Consider the following 20,787-nt stretch of genomic DNA (forward strand, 5'->3'; position numbering starts at 1 on the left):
GCAAGGTCGTGAGACATGAATAGCAACTCTGCTTTTTTTTTATAACACAGGAGACAAACGAGCATGCGACTCACCTTATGGTAAGTGATTACCGCCGCCCATGAGCACCCGCAACACCAGGGGAATAGCAAGTACGTTGTCGGCCTTTTAAAAAGGAATAAGCTCTTTTCTTGAAGGTTACAATATCGTATCGGTTCGGATATACCATTGCTGGAAGGTGATTCCACAATGTGGTTGTTGCTTTATGTTCATATTGTATTTATTTCTATATACTCTTTTTAATTTAACATCACTTCTCAGTATATTATTTATTATTGTTACAATTCGACCAGACTCAAGTCTAATCGCTCTTCTTCATGTTAAGGTTGCCTGAAAGAAATCGCTTTTCAGCGACTCCATATTTGCCATATCATAGTCTTATTATTTTTTGAAGGTTGAAGGTTGAAAGAAAGACGTGAACGGAAAGGATTGGAGGAGGCTTTTGCCGGTTGAAGGCAAAAGCAGAAATATCCAAACGGAGATATTTTTAATTTTTTAAAGTATAGTGTTTGCTTTGAAAACAGTGTAATTTAAGTTGATGATTAATTAATTTATGTTGATCTGAATAATGATTCAGATCAACATAAATTACACTGTTTTCAATTTAAGTTGATGATTAATTAATTTATGTTGATCTGAATCATTAATCAGATCAACTTAAATTAATTAATCATCAACTTAAATTGAAAACAGTGTAATTTATGTTGATCTGAATCATTAATCAGATCAACTTAAATTAATTAATCATCAACTTAAATTGAAAACAGTGTAATTTATGTTGATCTGAATCATTATTCAGATCAACATAAATTAATTAATCATCAACTTAAATTACACTGTTTTCAAAACAAACACTATACTTTAAAAAATTAAAAACATCTCCGTTTGGATATTTCTGCTTTTGCCTTCAACCGGCAAAAGCCTCCTCCAATCCTTTCCGGTCACGTCTTTCTTTCAACCCACTCTGTCCCACACTACTCCTGCCACTTCCCTGATATCATCATCCCCTGTTATATTTATTTATTTATTTATTTAAACTTTATTGCATTGTACAATAGGTGGGCTTAATGCTATTAGCATTCTCTACCAGCCAACCTTAGGGAGTGTATAGTTATATTATAGTCATTCATTATACAGTATATACTAATATTATATTATTATATAGTATATATATATACAGCCTTGGCCAAAAGTATTAGGCACCCCAGAAAAATGCACAATTCATATTTACCAATTGACCAATGAATAAATGCTTATCTTAGATGGCATACCGGGGTCACAAATACCTTCCTAGAAAAGCAAACATCTATTTTTTATGGTCATAAAACACCTGGTGACTGAAAAGAAAGGATTTGGTCTTTTGCGTTATTATTAGTCAATGTTTTGTCACTTGTATTTAAGACTCTTAACGAGTAATCAAGTTTTTATTTCTAACTCAGTGATTAAATTGATGCGTAATTTACTTAAAAATACCGAAAATAAGTGAAATTAGTTTGAAAAATCGAGTACAAATATAACTTCTCCATGAACAGGAGAAGTCGCAAAAAGAAATTACTAAGTTAGTGAAATGTTCGCGTTGCGCCGTACAATTTGCCATCAAACGGTTTGCTCAGGCTGGCAGTCATGCTAATAATCCAAGAACAGGCAGAAAACATGTGACTTCGAAGCACGAGGATAGAAAATTAATACGCGAATCTATGAAAGATCGGAAGAAAATATCATCAAACCTTGCTACTGTTTTGTCCGAAGAGGCTGGAAAGCCAAAAAGTGCTCGGTTCACCAGAAGACGACTTCAAGAAACGGGCTTAAAAGGATACAAAGCTTGGAAGAAACTCTGGCTTTCAGAAGACAACAAAAGAAAACGGCTTGAATTGACTCTACGGCATTGACATATTAGTGTTCCTCAATTGGGCCAATGTGGTGTGATCTGACGAATCTGACATTGAAGTAAGTAAATTTTACTGCTTTTGTTATTAATAATCATGGTCAGCTATTTATTTTACTGAAATAATAAAAGTTAGGGTAGTTTCAAAAAACTCTTTATTTTCTTTTTTCAACAAATATTTGGAACGCCAGGTGTTGAACCTTCGAGAGGTGACGTGTGGGCGAAGAATACCATTCAGATTGCGTTGTACCCACGGTAAACTACGGAGGAGGCAGCGTATTGATCTGGGGCTGCATGGATGCTCAAGGGGTTGACGAAATGTTTGTTTGTGAAGGTCTATTCAAAAGTGCTTAAATTAAGTTTATTTGAATAAATGATTTTCTATTCTATTCTACAAAAAACTTGACACTTCCAGTGAACGGTATGCAATTGCATAGCCAATTTATGTGTTCACCGCGTGTAAGCAGATTTTTGTCCAGCAGAAATTTATGTTATTGTGAGCAGAGAGTGAAGGCAGCGCGATAATATTGTTGCACTTTGTTACGTATACAAAGCTTAATTTTGTGTGTAATCAACATTTGAATCTCGGGTTGAGTGGAAATTTCTTGTACGTTTTACACATATAAAATTTTTATATTTATTGTAGCATGATTACATTCTATGTGGTCAAAATTAAGCTCTCTGTAAAAAGACTTAGGGTTTTATTTTAATTAAAGTCATGCACGATTGCAGTGTTCATTGTACTCGAATAAATCGAATTTGATTAACTTTATTACAATTAAAATATAGTCGCAATGGTATAGCGGTTTAACACACCCCTTACTTTCAGCAGTCAATTGTTCGATTCCTCGCTCGGTACAGAAATGTATATTCATGAGTATGATTGTTTACATTAGTCTAGGTGTTTTATATGTATATTATATATGTATTTACAAAAAAGTGTATAGTATGTCTATCAATTGTTTAGTATATACATTAGCACTGCTTAACTTGGGACTAAATTACGCTGTGTAAATTTTCGTTTTAAGTTTTTCCAACACATTAGTTTATTTATTTAAAAAAATATAGCAAAATATATAAATTAAATACATAATTCATACCATATACTATAAAACCTTTTTTTATTGATAAAAGTACATGAGATCGCGACCATGAAAAAAGCATAAATGCAAATTATATTTAATTTTCAAAATTATGTCTGGATGTTTCTTATTCTTTCTACTGAATTAGACCATTGAGGCTATCTAAATAAATAAATATTAATATGGATTATGAAAAATTTGAAACAACAAAAACAGTGAACCTAAGTATCTAAATATACTTAGATTCACTGCATTTGTTGTTCCAATTTTTTTGCTTTTATTCATCACATATGTTCAAATTCAGGCTCAACTACATAATGTCTGTCGCCAGTTAATCTCTAGCAGAAGGAACTTAATAATTAACCGTAGGTTGCTCATTCTGTCGACCCAACACATTCCCTGGCGACTCCCGTAATTAAGTTTTAAATTAAAAAGCGCGTGAATAAAATAATTTCGCATGATGACGCGATATACCCCTGCCTGGTCCTAAAGTAGTATAATACTTGTACTTTTGCCATTTAATTATGTGTATGAGAATAAGTTTTAACCGACTTCCAAAGTAAGAGGTACTGTGTGAACCTTTTTGATAGTTATTTAATATATTTTTGAATTTTATATTTTGACGTTCTGTTTTTATACCGATTGTTTTCTTACATATTCCTGGTGTTGACGTTTTTGTTAGCTAGCTGTATATATACATGTTTTACCTCACCTAGGAACGTGTTTCATTTTAAACCAGCATAAAATGCAGTCCTTCCATCACAGAGGTATATACATATATATGTATGTATATATAACACCATCACCTTCATGAAGGAGTACTACGGGCCGAAGGGTATCTTATGTTGGCGTTAGTGCCGTGACCACACAGACAATTTCAATATATTAGTTTTATAATATTAATTATATAATATGTATGTTCGTGTATGAGGAATTTTATTTAGAAAATATACTTAATGACAGAAATATATACATAAAGACAAAGATACACATCGACGCTTTTGTATTCAATTGAAATTCAAAATATCTTTATTCATATAGGTCTATTACAAACTCTTATGATATGTCAAATATCCGTCAGGTCGGAATGATTTCGATATGAGAAGAACTGACAATAAACCCAGATCGTATTCTTTTCTAATAAATATTGTACATGTATACAATAATACAGATTCATTTTTAAATTCAAATTTGAGAGAAACCACCACCAGAGAGTGACCACCAGCATATGCCAGTACAAAAGCAAATTGCCTGACTAAATACAGTATTAACTCCACTTGGTTTAAATTACTTGATGTTTAAAGAGCTCGATGTTTAATATATATTTATTTTTATATATTGGAGCCAACAGAATAACAGCGCTGCAGATTTATTCTGAGTTGGTTGCCTATTCACCTTTGCGGCACATAAATCTACCTCTGTTTCTTTTATTTGCACATTTTTTTCTTTTATTTATATATATATATATAGCACAGGGGTTAAACGAGCTTGCGGCAGTTTTTTATATATATATATATTTATAGCACAGGGGACAAACGAAGTTGCGGCTCACTTGATGGTAAGTGATTACCGCCGCCAATGAGCACCCGCAGTATCAGAGGAAATGCAACTTTTAAAAAGGAACAAGCTCATTTCTTGCAGTTTTCAATATCGTATCGGTTCTTTTTATGTACTTTAATTATACTATGTACTTGTTACAGATCATAATTAGTATGCAGAAAAATAAATGAACGAACAAAAGAAATGGAGGTAGCTTCATGTGCTGCAAAGGTGAATAGGATTAATTGGTGAATAAAGAATTTTACCATCTAATATTTTTCATATAACCCTTAAAATATGCAAATACCACTAAAGGATGGTTTAATACAAAATTACTTTCAAACGCTGCCGTAGAACGCAAACATTCGCTTTTTCACCGCCAACGAAATGACAGAAGATGCTCGGATTTCAAGAGGATATTAAAAGGGCCCTAAATTTTTGTCCGCGGCCCCAATGGTCTACCATTGTCGACAACAAACTGAAAAAGTACAATAAGGTCCCCCAAACAATGCTGAGCAATTTATCATCGAAAATTTGACATCCCGTCAACATCCCGTCCAAGGATTAATGGTTTATAATCGCTGTTTTTTTTTTAATTTTATGCTTGAATGGGGAATGCTTTTGCAGTTCTTTTGAGGTTGTGCGTGGGCAGAGGTGAAAAAGGAGAGATCCAAATAAATCATGCTGTCAAGTTATGGGGCGAGAGATAGTTTGAAGGCGTTAGAAATATTTTTGAAATAATTCAAATATTAGAATAATTTGAGGATATATTTTTTAATTAAAATCTATTAATTTCTAATTATGGACGATTATAAAAGTGTTAAAAAAATTTATTCGTACTTTACGTTCGTCACTTGAATAAAATATTTTCAGTAATGTATTTGTAATGAAAATAAAAAGAACTGTATTTTGAATACCTGTAGAATTCCTGGAAATAGGTGAAAATGATAAAACACCTATGTATATTAAAAGGTTCACAATAATTACACACACACACACACACACGCACACACACACACACACGCACACACACACACACACACACACACACACACACACACACACACACACACACACACACCCACCCACACATACACACGCGCGCATTGCACTTACTTGGTTTCGTCCCGTAAGTGTGGTATACGACTTAAAGCGTAAGAAAAACAGGACCAGCTGTGAAAATGAAGCATAAAGATAATAATAATAATAATAAACTCTTTATGTCAACATATCTTTCTGTGAGAGAAACAATAAAGAGTTTTTCATTCATTCATTCATAGAATAAATACAATAAGAAAATAGAAAAATAATAACAAAAGGCGGTCTTATCGCTATAAGCATATTTTATATATAATAAAATATAATGAACTGTATAAACATTTAAAAGTCCTCATAAAATGAATTAGCAATTTAAAAAGATTTTAACAAGATCCGCATTTACGAAGAATATAACTGTAATAAGGCAATGTATAAGGCTTAATTAAAATAAAATCGAATCTAACAACCTTTCCAGTGTACTTAATTATTTTTATTTATAAAAAAAAACATTTCTATTCCCGAAAACATGGCTGGTGCTAAAGGCGATAAATGTGAAGAAACCAAACAAGTTGTTTCAAGGACGTATCTCGGAATGTAGAAAAAATAAATCTTAATGTACATAGTTATGATATTTGTATAACAAAATATCCTACTTAATATATAATAACAATTCTAACATGTACTTAATATGTTATATGTATTTGAATAAGTTCTCTAGTACTCATAACACAAGCTCTGTGTCAAAAGTCAGACGAATTCATAGATGACAACATGTCAAGTAAATAATTAGTTTATTACAAATAAATAATTATTATTATTATAAAATTGGTCATATCAGTTAAAAGCAAACTGACAGACAGTAAGATAGACAGAATAGAATAGAATAGAATAGAAAATCATTTATTCAAATAAACTTAATTTAAGCACTTTTGAATAGTCAATATTTTTTTAAATCTACCGCTTATTCGGAAAGCTGTCTCATCACAAGAAGAATAAGCAAGAAACTTGTGTGTTGCTCTTTTAAACAATCCTTGTAAGTTCACATTTTACAAGTCGAAACGTGTGAATACAAACTACCAACCAGCACTAATTTATTTAGGGTCAAATATAAAAACACAATAAGACTAATCAGTCGTAGTGATAAGAGCAGACCAGTCCCTACAAGCAGCACTCGTTCACGAGTATGACGGATGAGCCAGCCATCACTGCGCTCAACCATATTTTAGGGAGCCCAATGACCCGACCCACCCCGCCGCCACATGTCTGAACATTTTAGTGTGCATGACTACTAATTCCACTCGACCACGTCACAGCTACAAAAATTACTATATGGTAGTTACAGTATTCGCACTTTACATGAGGATGCATGCGGCAATCAATACAAAAGCCGCTACGCTATCATATATCAAGAAAGCAGTATGAAAAATAAATTATAACGTTGTCCGCAAATAAACTTATACTTGCTATATATTGCTATCATCTATAAATTCATCTATCCTATAATAGGCTTTTTTACATAACATTTGTTTAATATAAAATTTGAATTGCCTCTCTGTCAGATTTAGCGTAGATCTGGTAGTTTATTATAGAATCTTACGCAATTACCATAAAATGAATTACTAACTTTGTGTAGACGGCATTTAGGTAAAATTAACTTATTTTTATTGCGTAAATTTCTACTTGTACAGTCTTTAAGTTTCTTAAAACTATCTAAGTTCTTATCAGACAAATACATATTCAAATTTATATAATTAGTAGATATTGTCTAGTATAAATTAAGGACACATTTAAGAATTCAACAGCAACTTCACAACTATATTAGAACAATTAGTTCGCATAGTTCAATACAGTTAGAAATTAGGAAGATTCAGTGAAGCAAATTTCAACGCCGTCCTGCTTTTAGTCTGAAACATTTAAGTTGGCTGCCTCTATTCGAAAACTTTAATGGAAATTATGTCACCAACTTTCTAAGTATGGTATTACATATTTGTAATATATTGTCACTAATATACAAGTTAGGGCAGTAAAATAAAAAAAGTTGAATATCTTATGTTAAATATGTTTTGTTTATTTAATTTATTAATGTTTTTGTAATTTTTTACTAAATTTATACAAATCTTTAAGTTTAAGTATTGTATTTAATATCTATTTCATAATATAACCATAAAAACAAGCAAATCTCCAGAAAATAACGAATTGACTCCTTCAAAGAAGAAATTGAAGCAAGTCTTCCTTTCAAATTAATAAGTAATAGTCCACCATCACCGGTCCCTCCCTAAACACGGAGAACTTTCAACTTCTAACCCTGAGTCAGTCAAAAAGATCATTAAATTTATACTGGAGTTATTATATGCAACGACGAAGAAATCTGAATTGTCTTGACTAAACTACCAACATTCCAAAAATTCCTTTAGATTCTTTTATTTTAAAGCCTGACCTAGTTTGGAAACTACAGATAATAGAAATAAAAAAAAAATTGTATTATATTGTAAACATGTAAATGTAAATCTATAATACATTATTATTCTTGATGTATAAATAAATAAATATATAACTTTTCAAAAACTTATATAGATATTTAATGTATTTAGAATTTTAATTGTAAACGGTTATAAGGGAGTAAAATAAAAAGCTTAGCACAATGTATTGTGCACGACGCACCTCTTTGTATATTATTTGTGTATTTTGTCTATTATTTTATATAGAAAAATATATATGACATTGTAATTCTTTTTCTGCTAACTATTTTACTTTTGTATGTAATATAACATTATTTCTTCCTGAAACCCGTGTTTGCATAATTATATAGATAACTATACTGTACTATACTATACTGTACTGTACTATACTATACACAGTATATATTTGGAGCTGGTAGACCAGCCCCATATATATACAGTCCTTCGTTCAAATGTACTAAAGAATACAAATTAATAAATCACGGACCATATGGTCCGTGATTTATTAATTTATTATTTTTTTTTGTTTTCTCCTACAGATATAGACATATGTCTATATCTGTAGGAGAAAACAAAAAAAAATTATTTATCGAGTTAGAAAGTTAAAAAGTAGTATTTAACTAATTTTTAACTCTCTAACTCCATAAATATATTGTTTATAAATTTATATAAATATATTTGTTACCCCCAGTCGCCTCTCCGATCGATTCGCAGTTCAATTCAACTGGAGATCGAAATTACCACGATCTAAGCCGAGCCTAGCGGCATCGCTATAGGTTCGAATCCTGAAGTCTGATGGTATTCTCAGACTAAAGTTGTATCCGTCAGGCAGGAGTTGGCCTACAACTATTCTATAAATCCTTTTGCGGGTATAGAGTACGATCTGTACTCGGCCCTATCGTTCTGTGTAGCTGTAAAGGCCAACTGCGAACAACAATATTAGAATAGTTCGAAAAAAATACCTAATCTAAGAAAAAAATCAGTAAATATTACGGGTAAGAGCTAGTCTATAGATATAAATAAAATTGGAGTATCTGTTTGTAATATTAAAATAACCGTTTTTTACTTGCATATGAATGTAAATAAAATAACATTTTATACAATTTTTGTCTGTCTGTTTGTTCTGGCTAATCTTTGAAATGGCTGGACCAATTTTGACTGGATTTTTTTTGGCAGGTAGCTGATGTAATCAGAAGTAACTTAAGCTACTATTCTTTTAGAAAAATAAAGTTAAATTCCACGCGGACGAAGACGCGTGTACAGCTAGTTATAAATAAATAATTTCGGAACATCGCCGTCCGTAAAAATATTTAGCTTATACAACCTCCCAGTTCTCACTCACTATTTGTATTCATCTTTGAAACTTGCTATTTCTTATTCCTGTCCAAATAAATATCATTGCTAAGAACTCACCCCTCTCGCCTGAGAAGATTTATTTCACTTTTCTAGAATTTTTAATCTACCCCCGACTCGGTGTTTCGTTTTAAAAATGTTTATTTTTATTCAAGTATCTACTTCGCTTGAGTTTGTTTAAATACCTACTTAATCTACACGGGAGGAATATTGTTTTAGTAATTCCTAAAAACCCCTAAACTACCACCAAACATTCCTATAAAGGGAAGGGGATTGCCATTAATGTGGATTAATAACCTCATTGATAGTAATTTACCATATTAGTTATTTAGATTACTAACCGGGTCTTAACACGAATAATTTTATGGCAAATAAAGATATTTACCTCTCTCGACGTTTCAACTAGGTTGCACTAGCCGTGGTCACGAGCTGACTGGAGTAACGATGTCAATGTAGATAGGTGACAGCAGTTTTTTCTTTCGTTTTCGTGTTAAGACCCGGTTAATAATTTAAATATTTATTAAACACGAAAGTTTAAAATTAACTATTACCATATTAGGTTGACCATCACGCGGTAACCTCTGGAAACATGTAAATTGCCATTTACCAAGGTGGGCTAACTGACCTGACTTCATGCTCTTTTTATCTTCCCCCACTGGTGACCCGCCAGCGTAACTTCTTAGTGCCTGCGCTAAGGATTTTAGGATGGATGCATCATTCCATTATCATCCTGAAAAAATAACTACATGTAAAATTTCTGTAATTTTATTCAGTCAAATCACTGTCTGAATATATATGCCATGATACCATATATATATTTATAATATTATATTTCATTTCTGTGATAATTCTTGAGTTTATATACATATATATATATATATATTACATTTCAGTATTAATCAACTTTATATCTCAATATTATCTACTTGTTAAATTACACCGGCATACTATCTCTGATCAACGCGACGGTTGGCTGGTACAGAATGCCATCCATCAGACAATAAGTTCGCCATGTATACAATTTTGTGTGTAAATTCAAATTCAAGAAACATTTATTTACAACATTTTAGTCGTTTATGAACGTCAAATTTTTTATATTATAATTTTCCCCATCATCCAATTGAGAAGAACTGGCAAGTAACTCAATTGATTTACTTATTTTTTTTAAAAACCAGTTTATTTACAGTGTATATTTATATAGGCAAAAGAAAAAATAAATAAAAACTAGTTTTGCTTTGGCTAAATTCAAACTCACGATCTTTGGTCTACAACTCGTAGTCATAAATAATTAGGCTATGTCGCAATATATCTAAATATATATAACTTAATGGTGACTGACATAGTGATCTATCAACGCACAACCCAAACCACTGGACGGATCGGGCTGAAATTTGGCATGCAGGTAGATATTATGACGTAGACATGCGCTAAGAAAGGATTTTGATTAATTCTATCCCCAAGGGGATCAAATAGGAGATGAATATTTGTATAAATCTTCTTAGATTTTCGACTGATTGAATTGAAATTAAAGATTGGAGCTACTATAATGAAGACGTTTGCTTAAATAAGATTTTGATAAACCACCCACCAACCACCATGGCGATTTTGATTAATTCCACCCCTAAGGGGATAAATTACCGCGAGCGAAGCCGCTGGCAAAAGCTAGTCTAATATATAAGTTTATCTTAAGGCTTTGATTACAAACAAATATGTTTAGTACAAATAGTATGTGGGTAGTTAGATTTATTTACAGTCGTTTTATTGTCACTATTAATACTACGACCCTACAGGTTGTACAAACATTTACTCAAACGGGCGGAACACTATGGACTAAGTTTATAAAATCTTATTTAGATCCTACATCTATACAAATAAATAAAATTGATGAGTCTGTCTGTGATGTCAAATCAACAGCTTTTAAATGCACATGAAAGTATTTATTTATTTATGTATATTTTTTTATTTATATACTCTTTATTGCACCAGGAAAAATTACATTAATAGAGTAATTAAAATAAACGGGTACAAAAGGCGGCCTTATCGCTTATGCAATCTCTTCCAGGCAACCTTTGGGTAGAGGAGAAAAAAACAAAAGGTGGGAGGTGGCACTAGAATAGGAGAGAAAAAAAAAACATAATAATAATAATGACAAATGCATAATAATGAATAACATAACATATTACATATATAAACAGTATACACCAATATTAATATTATATATATATATATAATATTAATATTATATATAAAAAAATCTCTAACCTTGCTAATCTCTGAAACGGCCGGGTCGATTTTGACGGGACTATCACTTGCAGATAGCTAATCTTATAAGGTGTAACCTTGCGCTACTCTCACTACTCAAATTTAATTTATTTCAATTATAATAAATTATTATTAGAATTAAAATAAATAAAATTAAGGTGTATTTAATAAGGAGAAAATAATATTTATCTCTCCTCAAAACCACACATGGCAACAACGTATTTTGGAAATTTATTAATTATATGATTTATATATTAATTTTATATCTCATAATTCTCAACTTTTGGACATTTCAACATAATAGTGTTAATTGCACATGTGTTACCCACTCACTGATAGTTATGCCTCACTGTTGGGTTGACTGGTAGAGATCTCTTTTAGATATAAGTCCACCCTTGCTCACTTAGTATATGTTTAAGTTTACAACTGTATTTAAAAGGGCAATAAAGAATATATATAATTAATAATTAATTTACTCATTATTAATTATTATATCTCACAATAATTAATGAATTTACTTATTATTATTAAAATTATATTAATTATTGAAATTTATTGACTATTTCCATGTAGGTAAAGTAGCAGATAACATCTAGTTAAGTCTGAAGGGCAAACTATATGATATTTGCACTAAGTCTTTAGCGTGGGCACATCAATCTCATTTACTTCAGCCAAGCAGCTTGTTTTTACAAGCTTTTATTTTTCACCTGTCCCTTTGCTTGTCTGTAATCAAATCTGGCAAGGTAATTTTGATCCACTAAAGGTAAAAGAATTGTTAGTAATGTGAACTGTTGATCTTATTGCTAGTAACCTACTATGTCAGTTGACCTCCACGCGGTTCCCCCTGGAAACCATCGTGATAAATTCTTGGTAAATTGGTCACGATGGGCTAACTAACCTGACCTCATGGTCATCTTATTATCCTTCACTGGAGCCAGCGTAAACCGTTAGCGGGTGCCTATTCCAGTATAATCCATAAAAAAAAATGTCCACTTCCCAGTTTCCGATTGAGCCGAAATTTTGCACGCATGCAAATCGGATGACGCTGCAATATTATTATGACATGGAGCTGATCTGATGGTGGAACTTGAAGGTGGCCATAGGAACTCCGCAATTAAATGAGGTAACCCCATCGAGTTCGGGCTCGCTTAATTCGTCTTGATGAGTCATTAACAAACAACAAAGGCTTGTTTTCAAAAAAAGGTTTTTTCTTTAATTATATTGGTTCAGATGGCAGTGAAATTACAGGGTATATAACTCCTTATTCTTACCTACAGCTATCTTTTAAGACCATCGACAGGAAATTCATCCCCACACGTTGGAACCTAAGTGGTCTCGGACCGTGCTGTTTCAGAGGAGCTTCCCCCCGCGTACACTTAAATTGTGGAATGAAATACCTGCCGAGGTTTTCTCGAGAGTCTACAGCAGAGATTTTCAAGAAGGGTATATTATGGTTGCTTAAGGGTCAGCAAAGCAATTGATACCTCTAGTGTTTCAGGCGTCCATAGGCCACGGTAACCTTTTACCATAAGATGGGCCGTATGTTTAATACGACCATCGGATGAAAAAAAAGCTTACCAAATGGCAACGCATAAGGTCACAATACGTGCATAATATAACGTGCAAATCAAAATATTTTTGTTCATGTATATTACAGACTCTTATGATATTTCAACTCTACATACCGTCAGCTCGTAGTGTTTTCGTACTAAAATGTACTGACAAGTAACTTAGCTATTATATATGCATGTAGTAAAAAACGGTTATTTCAATATTACAAACAGACACTTTAATTTTATTTATATGTATAGATTGACGGCCTCGGTGGTCTAGTGGTTTGAACACCCTTTTACTTCCGATGGTCGTGGGTTTTATTCCTCGCTCGGTGCAAATATTTGTAGCCATAAGTATGTTTGTATGGGCCTGGGTGTTTTCTGTGTATATTATGTAGATATTATATTTATAAAAACAAATATCTATGTAATTATATCAATAGGAAAATGGACAATACAAACATTTTAGACTACTATATAAGAAGAATATATAGAAGACAACCGTACCAATGCAAACAGGTACGGTTGTCTTCTATATATTCTTCTTCTTCAATCATTCACTCTTCACAGAGAGGTTGTGACTTTTATGATGGTATCTCTTCGTTAACCTCCTATATATTATATATTACTAGCTACGGTTTCACCCGCGCTAAATTTAACTAAATATATAGCCTATATGTCATACTGATACATAAGCTGTATTACTGTAGTTCAGTATCCGTTCAGTATTTTTTGCGTTAAAGAATAACAAACATCCGTACTCAGAAACTTTTGTGTTTGTGATATTATTTAGATATATGTATTTCCAAAAAAAGTATCTATGTAATTGTATCAAAAGGATATATATATATATATATATATATAAATAAACTTCTGTAAACATATACGCATGCCGTGGCAACCAGTAATTAAGTCAGCACTATATACCTTAACTGTTTGCAAAATAATTGTAACTTCAAAGTGTATATCTTCTGGTCGCTCAAATAAATAAATAAATAAGTCAGTAGCCTAGGATCCAAGCTCTGCTTAGCATGGAACTAGATGGCGCTGTGTGAACTGTCCACGGATATTATTACAAAAGCGACAGCTAAACCAGTTTTGTGAAAAGAAACAGAATTTGCCTTTAGAAAGTAAAATCAGGACTTATAGAGTAAGACGCCAAATCATGTATGAAAATGTATCTACTAGTTTTACATATGGGGTCACGTATGCGACGCGCGAATATCACCTCAAATATTCTAGTTGCTTACACGATGTCGTTTCAGAATCTAATTTGTTCTTTAGATTAGGAACTACGATATGAAACATGTTTGACATTGAATATAACAATAATCTTTAAATAGTACAAAAAGGAGTCGGTGTCGCTGTCTGTTCGCTTGGGTCTTTTGAAGTAAAACTAAAACATATAACATTCCTGGTGTCAGCACTGCACTAATTTGGTTCAAATAAAAACTCAAGCTTACTGTCGAAAAAACTCATTTTAATGTTTTTCTTCAAAGACATATAGCAAACAACAAAAACGAAAAGGTAGCGAGAACTAATTTTCTCTGTGGCGCCATCTAGTTTAATTTATACGAACTAACATCTTCATCCACTGCACACAACCTGCCACTTTGCTTGGCGTTTGTGGACTATGAAAAAGCCTTTGATTCGATCGAGACGTGGGCTGTGCTACAGTCTCTCCAGCGGTGAAATTGACTATCGATATATCGAAGCGTTGAAATGTTTGTATGAAAACGCCACTATGTCAGTTCGCCTCCACGACCAGAATTCGAAGCCTATCCAACTGCAGCGAGGTGTCAGACAAGGCGATGTCATATCGCCAAAGCTGTTTACCGCTGCGTTGGAAGATGTCTTCAAGCTTCTGGGCTGGAGCGGGCTGGGCATCAACATTAACGGCGAGTACATCAATCACCTTCGATTTGCCGACGATATCGTGGTCATGGCTGAGACCCTGGAAGACCTTAGCAAAATGCTCGAAGACCTCAGTAGAGTCTCACAAGGAGTAGGTCTTAAAATGAACATGGACAAGACGAAAATTATGTCAAACGTCCATGTCGTACCTGCTCCCGTAAAAATCGGAGATTCTACACTCGAAATTGTCGATCACTACGTATACTTAGGGCAAACTATCCAGCTAGGTAGATCCAATTTCGAGAAAGAGGTCAATCGTCGAATCCAACTCGGATGGGCAGCGTTCGGGAAGCTCCGATATATCTTTTCGTCCAAATTTCCGCAGTGTCTCAAGACGAAGGTTTACGAGCAATGTGTGTTGCCAGTGATGACTTACGGAACAGAGACGTGGTCGCTAACTATGGGCCCCATCAACAAGCTCAGAGTCACTCAGAGGGCAATGGAGAGGGCTATGCTCGGAGTTTCTCTGCGTGATCGAATCAGAAATGAGGAGATCCGCAGAAGAACCAGAGTGACCGACATAGCCCGAAGAATTGCGACTTTGAAGTGGCAATGGGCAGGGTACATAGCTCGTAGGACAGATGGCCGTTGGGGCAGTAAAGTCCTCGAATGGCGACCACGGACCGGAAGACGCAGCGTGGGAAGGCCTCCAGCAAGGTGGACCGACGATCTGGTCAAGATCGCGGGAAGGCATTGGATGCGAGCAGCGCAGGACCGATCGTCGTGGAGATCTTTGGGGGAGGCCTATGTCCAGCAGTGGACGTCTTTCGGGCTGCGATGATGATGATGATGATGAACATCTTCATCTGGGTATTACTATTAGACACCTGGACAATTCACAGAGCTCCATCTAGTGCCAAGATAAGTCGAGCTTGTGTTATTAATAGACAACTGATAACTGTACTTAGATATATTTACACTTCAAGAAAAGAACTTATTCTTTCTTGAAAGGCCGGGAATGCACTTTCAATTCTCCTAGTTTTAGTACCTATAACACATGGTTGTTACCGTGGGACTAGATGGCGCTGTATTAATTGTACAGGGTTATTGATTTGTTTATTCATGTATTTACAAAAATAAGTATCTATGTAATTATATCCATAGTACAGTACCTATAACACAAGCTCTGTTTAGCTCGGCGCCATCTAGTGCCTAGATAAGCAGAGCTTGTGTTAAGGTTAATAGATATATTTTTTTTACATTTCAAGGAAAGTACTTATTCCTTCTTACAAGGCCCACAACTCAGTTTCAATTCTTCTGGTGTTGCTGGTGCTCATGGGCCGCAGTAATCACTTACCACCAGGTGAGCCGCAAGCTCGTTTATCTCCTATGCTATAAGATTAGATAGACAATCAATAATCACTTTCGCATTTACAATATCAATTAGAACTAGCGATCCGTCCCGGCTTTGGGCGGATGTGTTACAAATTTTTGAATTTCTCTACTTGTTCTATACTATAACACGCATGTTTTACATATAAATCTTCAATTTGAATCACTCTATCCATTGCTGAAAATTACATTAAGATCTGTTGCGTAGTTTAAAAGATATAACCGAACAGTAATGTAAAGATATACATACATATTATGCCTTTCAAACAGTGATAGAATTTCTCAAATCGATGCAGTGGTTTCAGAGTTTATTTTCCTCGTAACAAAGTCAGATTCTCAAAAATATCTCTCTGTTTATAATATTAGTACATATTGGAGAGAAACTCTAGTTCTTTTGTTGTCATGTTTCTATCATTGGAAAGTCAGTTAGATGTTTATATAAATCTTACTAAAAACGCGAAAGTTTGTGAGTACGTATAGATGAATGGATGTTTGTTACTCTTTCACGCAAAAACTACAGAACAGGTTTTGATTAAACTTTACAGTAAATTAGCTTATATATCCGAATAACACATAGGCTATTTTCACGGTGATCAGTAAGATTCGATCTCACTACCTTGAGACTTCAAGTCAGAACAGTTAACTAAGCTGCGGTGGTTTCATTAAAAATTTTCTTTACAAAAAGTAAGTAACAGTTGTTGTAAAGCACCAAGGCACCGCTGCATTGTTCTCAACTGCTGAATATTTCAACGAAATTGCAGAATTAGCTCGCCTATTTAAAATGCCGAGCAACAACCAGATATAAAGAGACTGCTGTAAAAACTACGAATACTGCAGCCTTACAAGGAACTATAGAGCTGGAAGATTTTTATATAAATCGGTCTAGATAACCACGCGATATACCGCATCCGCATACCGCGCACCGCATTTCTTTCGATGGTCGTGTGTTCGATATTTGTATTCATGAGTATGATCGTTTGTATCGATCAGGATGTTTTCTATGTATATTGCGCATCTATTAACAAAAAAATAATATATAAGTGTTTATATCAGTTGTCTAGTGCCCATAACACAGGCTCTGCTCACTGTGTGATGACTAGATGGCGTTGTTAATTGTCCAGGGTAAAAAAATACAAATTAAATAATAATTATAATACCCCTGGATCATCGAGTCCCAAGATAATTAGAACTAGAATACTAGACAACTAAAATAAATACGTAGTTTTTTTTTATAAATATATGCGTAATATACAGATACTCTATGTATCTGTATATTACGCATATATTTATAAAACATCCAGACCGATACAAACAATCATATCATATCATATGAATACAAATATTTGTATGTTATATATATGTATGTACACTTACTGACATATGCTATAAAACTGTTGAAATTATTCAAATTTAATTGCGATTTAATAGTATTATTTTATGTCAACCACAATACTGATTTTTGTAATCTACCACCTAATCGGATCGTATATTCAGCTTTGAAAAATAAATAAGAGACTTACCTGTTGCTTTCTAAATATATCATCTGTATATTATTAAGATTATCTGTGAATACAAAGAAATGATAGAAAATATTTTTTTCTTTTATTTATGTTAAATATAGTACAAAAGGAACATAATGCAACAGTGCTCTCCCAACCTTTTTAAAAGAAAAAAGAGCAAAATGTAGAGATATTCAATTGCCGCTTAATAATGAAGAATATGTTCTATTTTATTTTAGAATAAAATACACATTATTCTTTTATATTTCTATTATATATAGACTCTTCTAGATTCTATAAAGCTGTACATATTTAGTTACAAACTTTTAAAGGAGGCAGTTTAAGGATTCCCCTCCGGTGCTAGTCAACACTTGCAACATTCACCTACGAAATCCCTGAATGTTATTATTCTCCATAAGGGTACAACCCTTTTACTCAATTACGCGGAATTAGTAATTACTAAATAATATATTTCACTTCTACAACTACTAATAATTCTACACATTTTACAGTAGTAGACTTTGTAAAGAGTCTTCTACGACCTTACCGGCGTACCTCAGTCTCCATGCAGCTTTATTGTAATCGCCAAGCAGCTTGCTTTGTAAGCTCTATTTCAGTTGAACGGTGAAACAAGATATATTTTATTCACTTATGGATGAAAATAGAATACAAATAAAAATTATTACTTAAATGCTAAAAAATACATTACTTAATGGATTGATACGTAATCTCAGGACAATTCACACAGCGCCATCTAGACCCAAGTTAAGCTAGCTAAAGCTTGTGTTATGGGTACTAGATAACTGATACAAATACATAGATATTTTTTTTCGTAAATACATACATAATATACATAGAAATATGTTTTCGTAAATACGTAAATATTATACATAGACCAGAACACCCAGACCGACAAAAACAATCATATCATACTCGTGAATATAAATATTTGTGCCGTGCGAGGAATCGAACCCGCGACCATCGGAAGTAAGGCGGTGTGCTAAACCGCTAGACCACCGAGGTCGTCAAACATACCTGTAATTTCATTTGTATTTAGGAAAAAGAATTATCTATGTATTTGTATCAGTTTATCTAGTACCCATAGCACAAGCTTCAGCCAGCTTAATTTGGGTCTAGATGGCGCTGTGTGAATTGTCCTGAGATTATTATTATTATATTATATATGAACGAGACATGATGTCTAGAAAAAAATTACAACGAAAAAAACATTAAACGAAAAGTTTTAAATTTATAATAACAAACAGTATATATCATAATATATTAGTCATGTGAAAAGAGCTGAAAAAATACATGTATTTGCAAAGGATTCGTTTATTGAAAACAAACGAAAAACGTGGAACAATATTATTTGAAAATGTACATAATTCTAAAATAAAAATGTGTGGTCTCTCAGCAGCCAATCCCGAGTTTACCGTTTAGGTAGGCTTTTTGCTTCGCTCGCCTCTACTTTTTGCCTTTGACAAAGCTTATTGTTTCATCACAGTTTTATTATGTTTTGGTCGTGTTAAATACTGTGAAACGTGACCTCTTCATGTGAAAAAATACCTTCAGTCTTTTGTGATACAGTTTTATTTTAAATAATGTTTATTGTGTTTGATTTAAAGGGTCGACATAAAGCTGTATAATACAATAAAATAGAAAATAATTTAAAATAATAAACTTAAATTTTAAAAAATAGTCAGTATGATTCAGTCCGTACTCATCACAAGAAGAATGAGCAAAAAAACTTGCGTGTTGCTCTTTTATATAAATGTTGTACTAAGTAAATACACATTACCAAGGATTAGGCATGCGATAATGAACATAGAACACCGCTACGCACTCAATCTTTACTGATACCATAAACACACACACTCATTAAATGTATTCAAAAACCGACTATAATGATTTCTTAATTAGTATCAATTTAAAAAGACAACTTTCATAGTTCTCATTTTAAAATAAAATTTCCCCTTTATACCTGGTACAGAATGCATGACAGTTTTTAATAACAAATGCCAGATTACAGAAACTAAACTCATAATTTGTATTAAAAAACCGACTTTAAGGTTATATTGATTAGTTTGAAACTAAAACAACAACATTCAAAATTCAAATATCAAAATAGAATTTCCCCTTTGAACGTGGCAGAGAATGCATGACAATTTTGAATGACAAACGCCAAATTACACAGATTTACACTCTTTATATGCATTCAAAAATCGACTTTAATATTGTCTAAAATAAGTATCAATTTAATATGAGAACTTATAGTTATAGACAGTTCACATATTAAAATTGAATTTCCCCGGTACAGAACGCTTGAGAATGTTCAATGTATATTAAATACGGGTGAATATAAAATTATATAGCCAAATTATATAGATTTACACTCATTAACTGTATTCAAAAACCGACTTTAATATCTTCTCGATTAGTATCAATTTAAAATGACAACTTTCATAGTTCGCATATTAAAATAGAATTTCCCTTTGAACCCGGTAGAGAACGCATGCCAATTTTCAATGACAAACGTCAGATTACACAGATTTACACTCATTAAATGCATTCAAAAACCGACTTTAATATTTTCTTAATTAGTATCAATTTAAAATTACAACTTTCATAAGTCACATATTAAAATAGAATTTTCCCTTTGAACCCGGTAGAGAACGCATGCTAATTTTCAATGACAAACGTCAGATTACACAGATTTACACTCATTAAATGCATTCAAAAACCGACTTTAATATTTTCTACATTAATACCAATTTAAAATGACAACTTTCATTGAATTTCTCCCGTAGAGAACGCATGACAACTTTCAATGTA

Source organism: Achroia grisella, unplaced genomic scaffold (genome assembly GCF_030625045.1).
Source record: "Achroia grisella isolate CSIRO2021 unplaced genomic scaffold, CSIRO_AGI_Agris_v1 utg28682, whole genome shotgun sequence".
NCBI lineage: Eukaryota > Metazoa > Arthropoda > Insecta > Lepidoptera > Pyralidae > Achroia > Achroia grisella.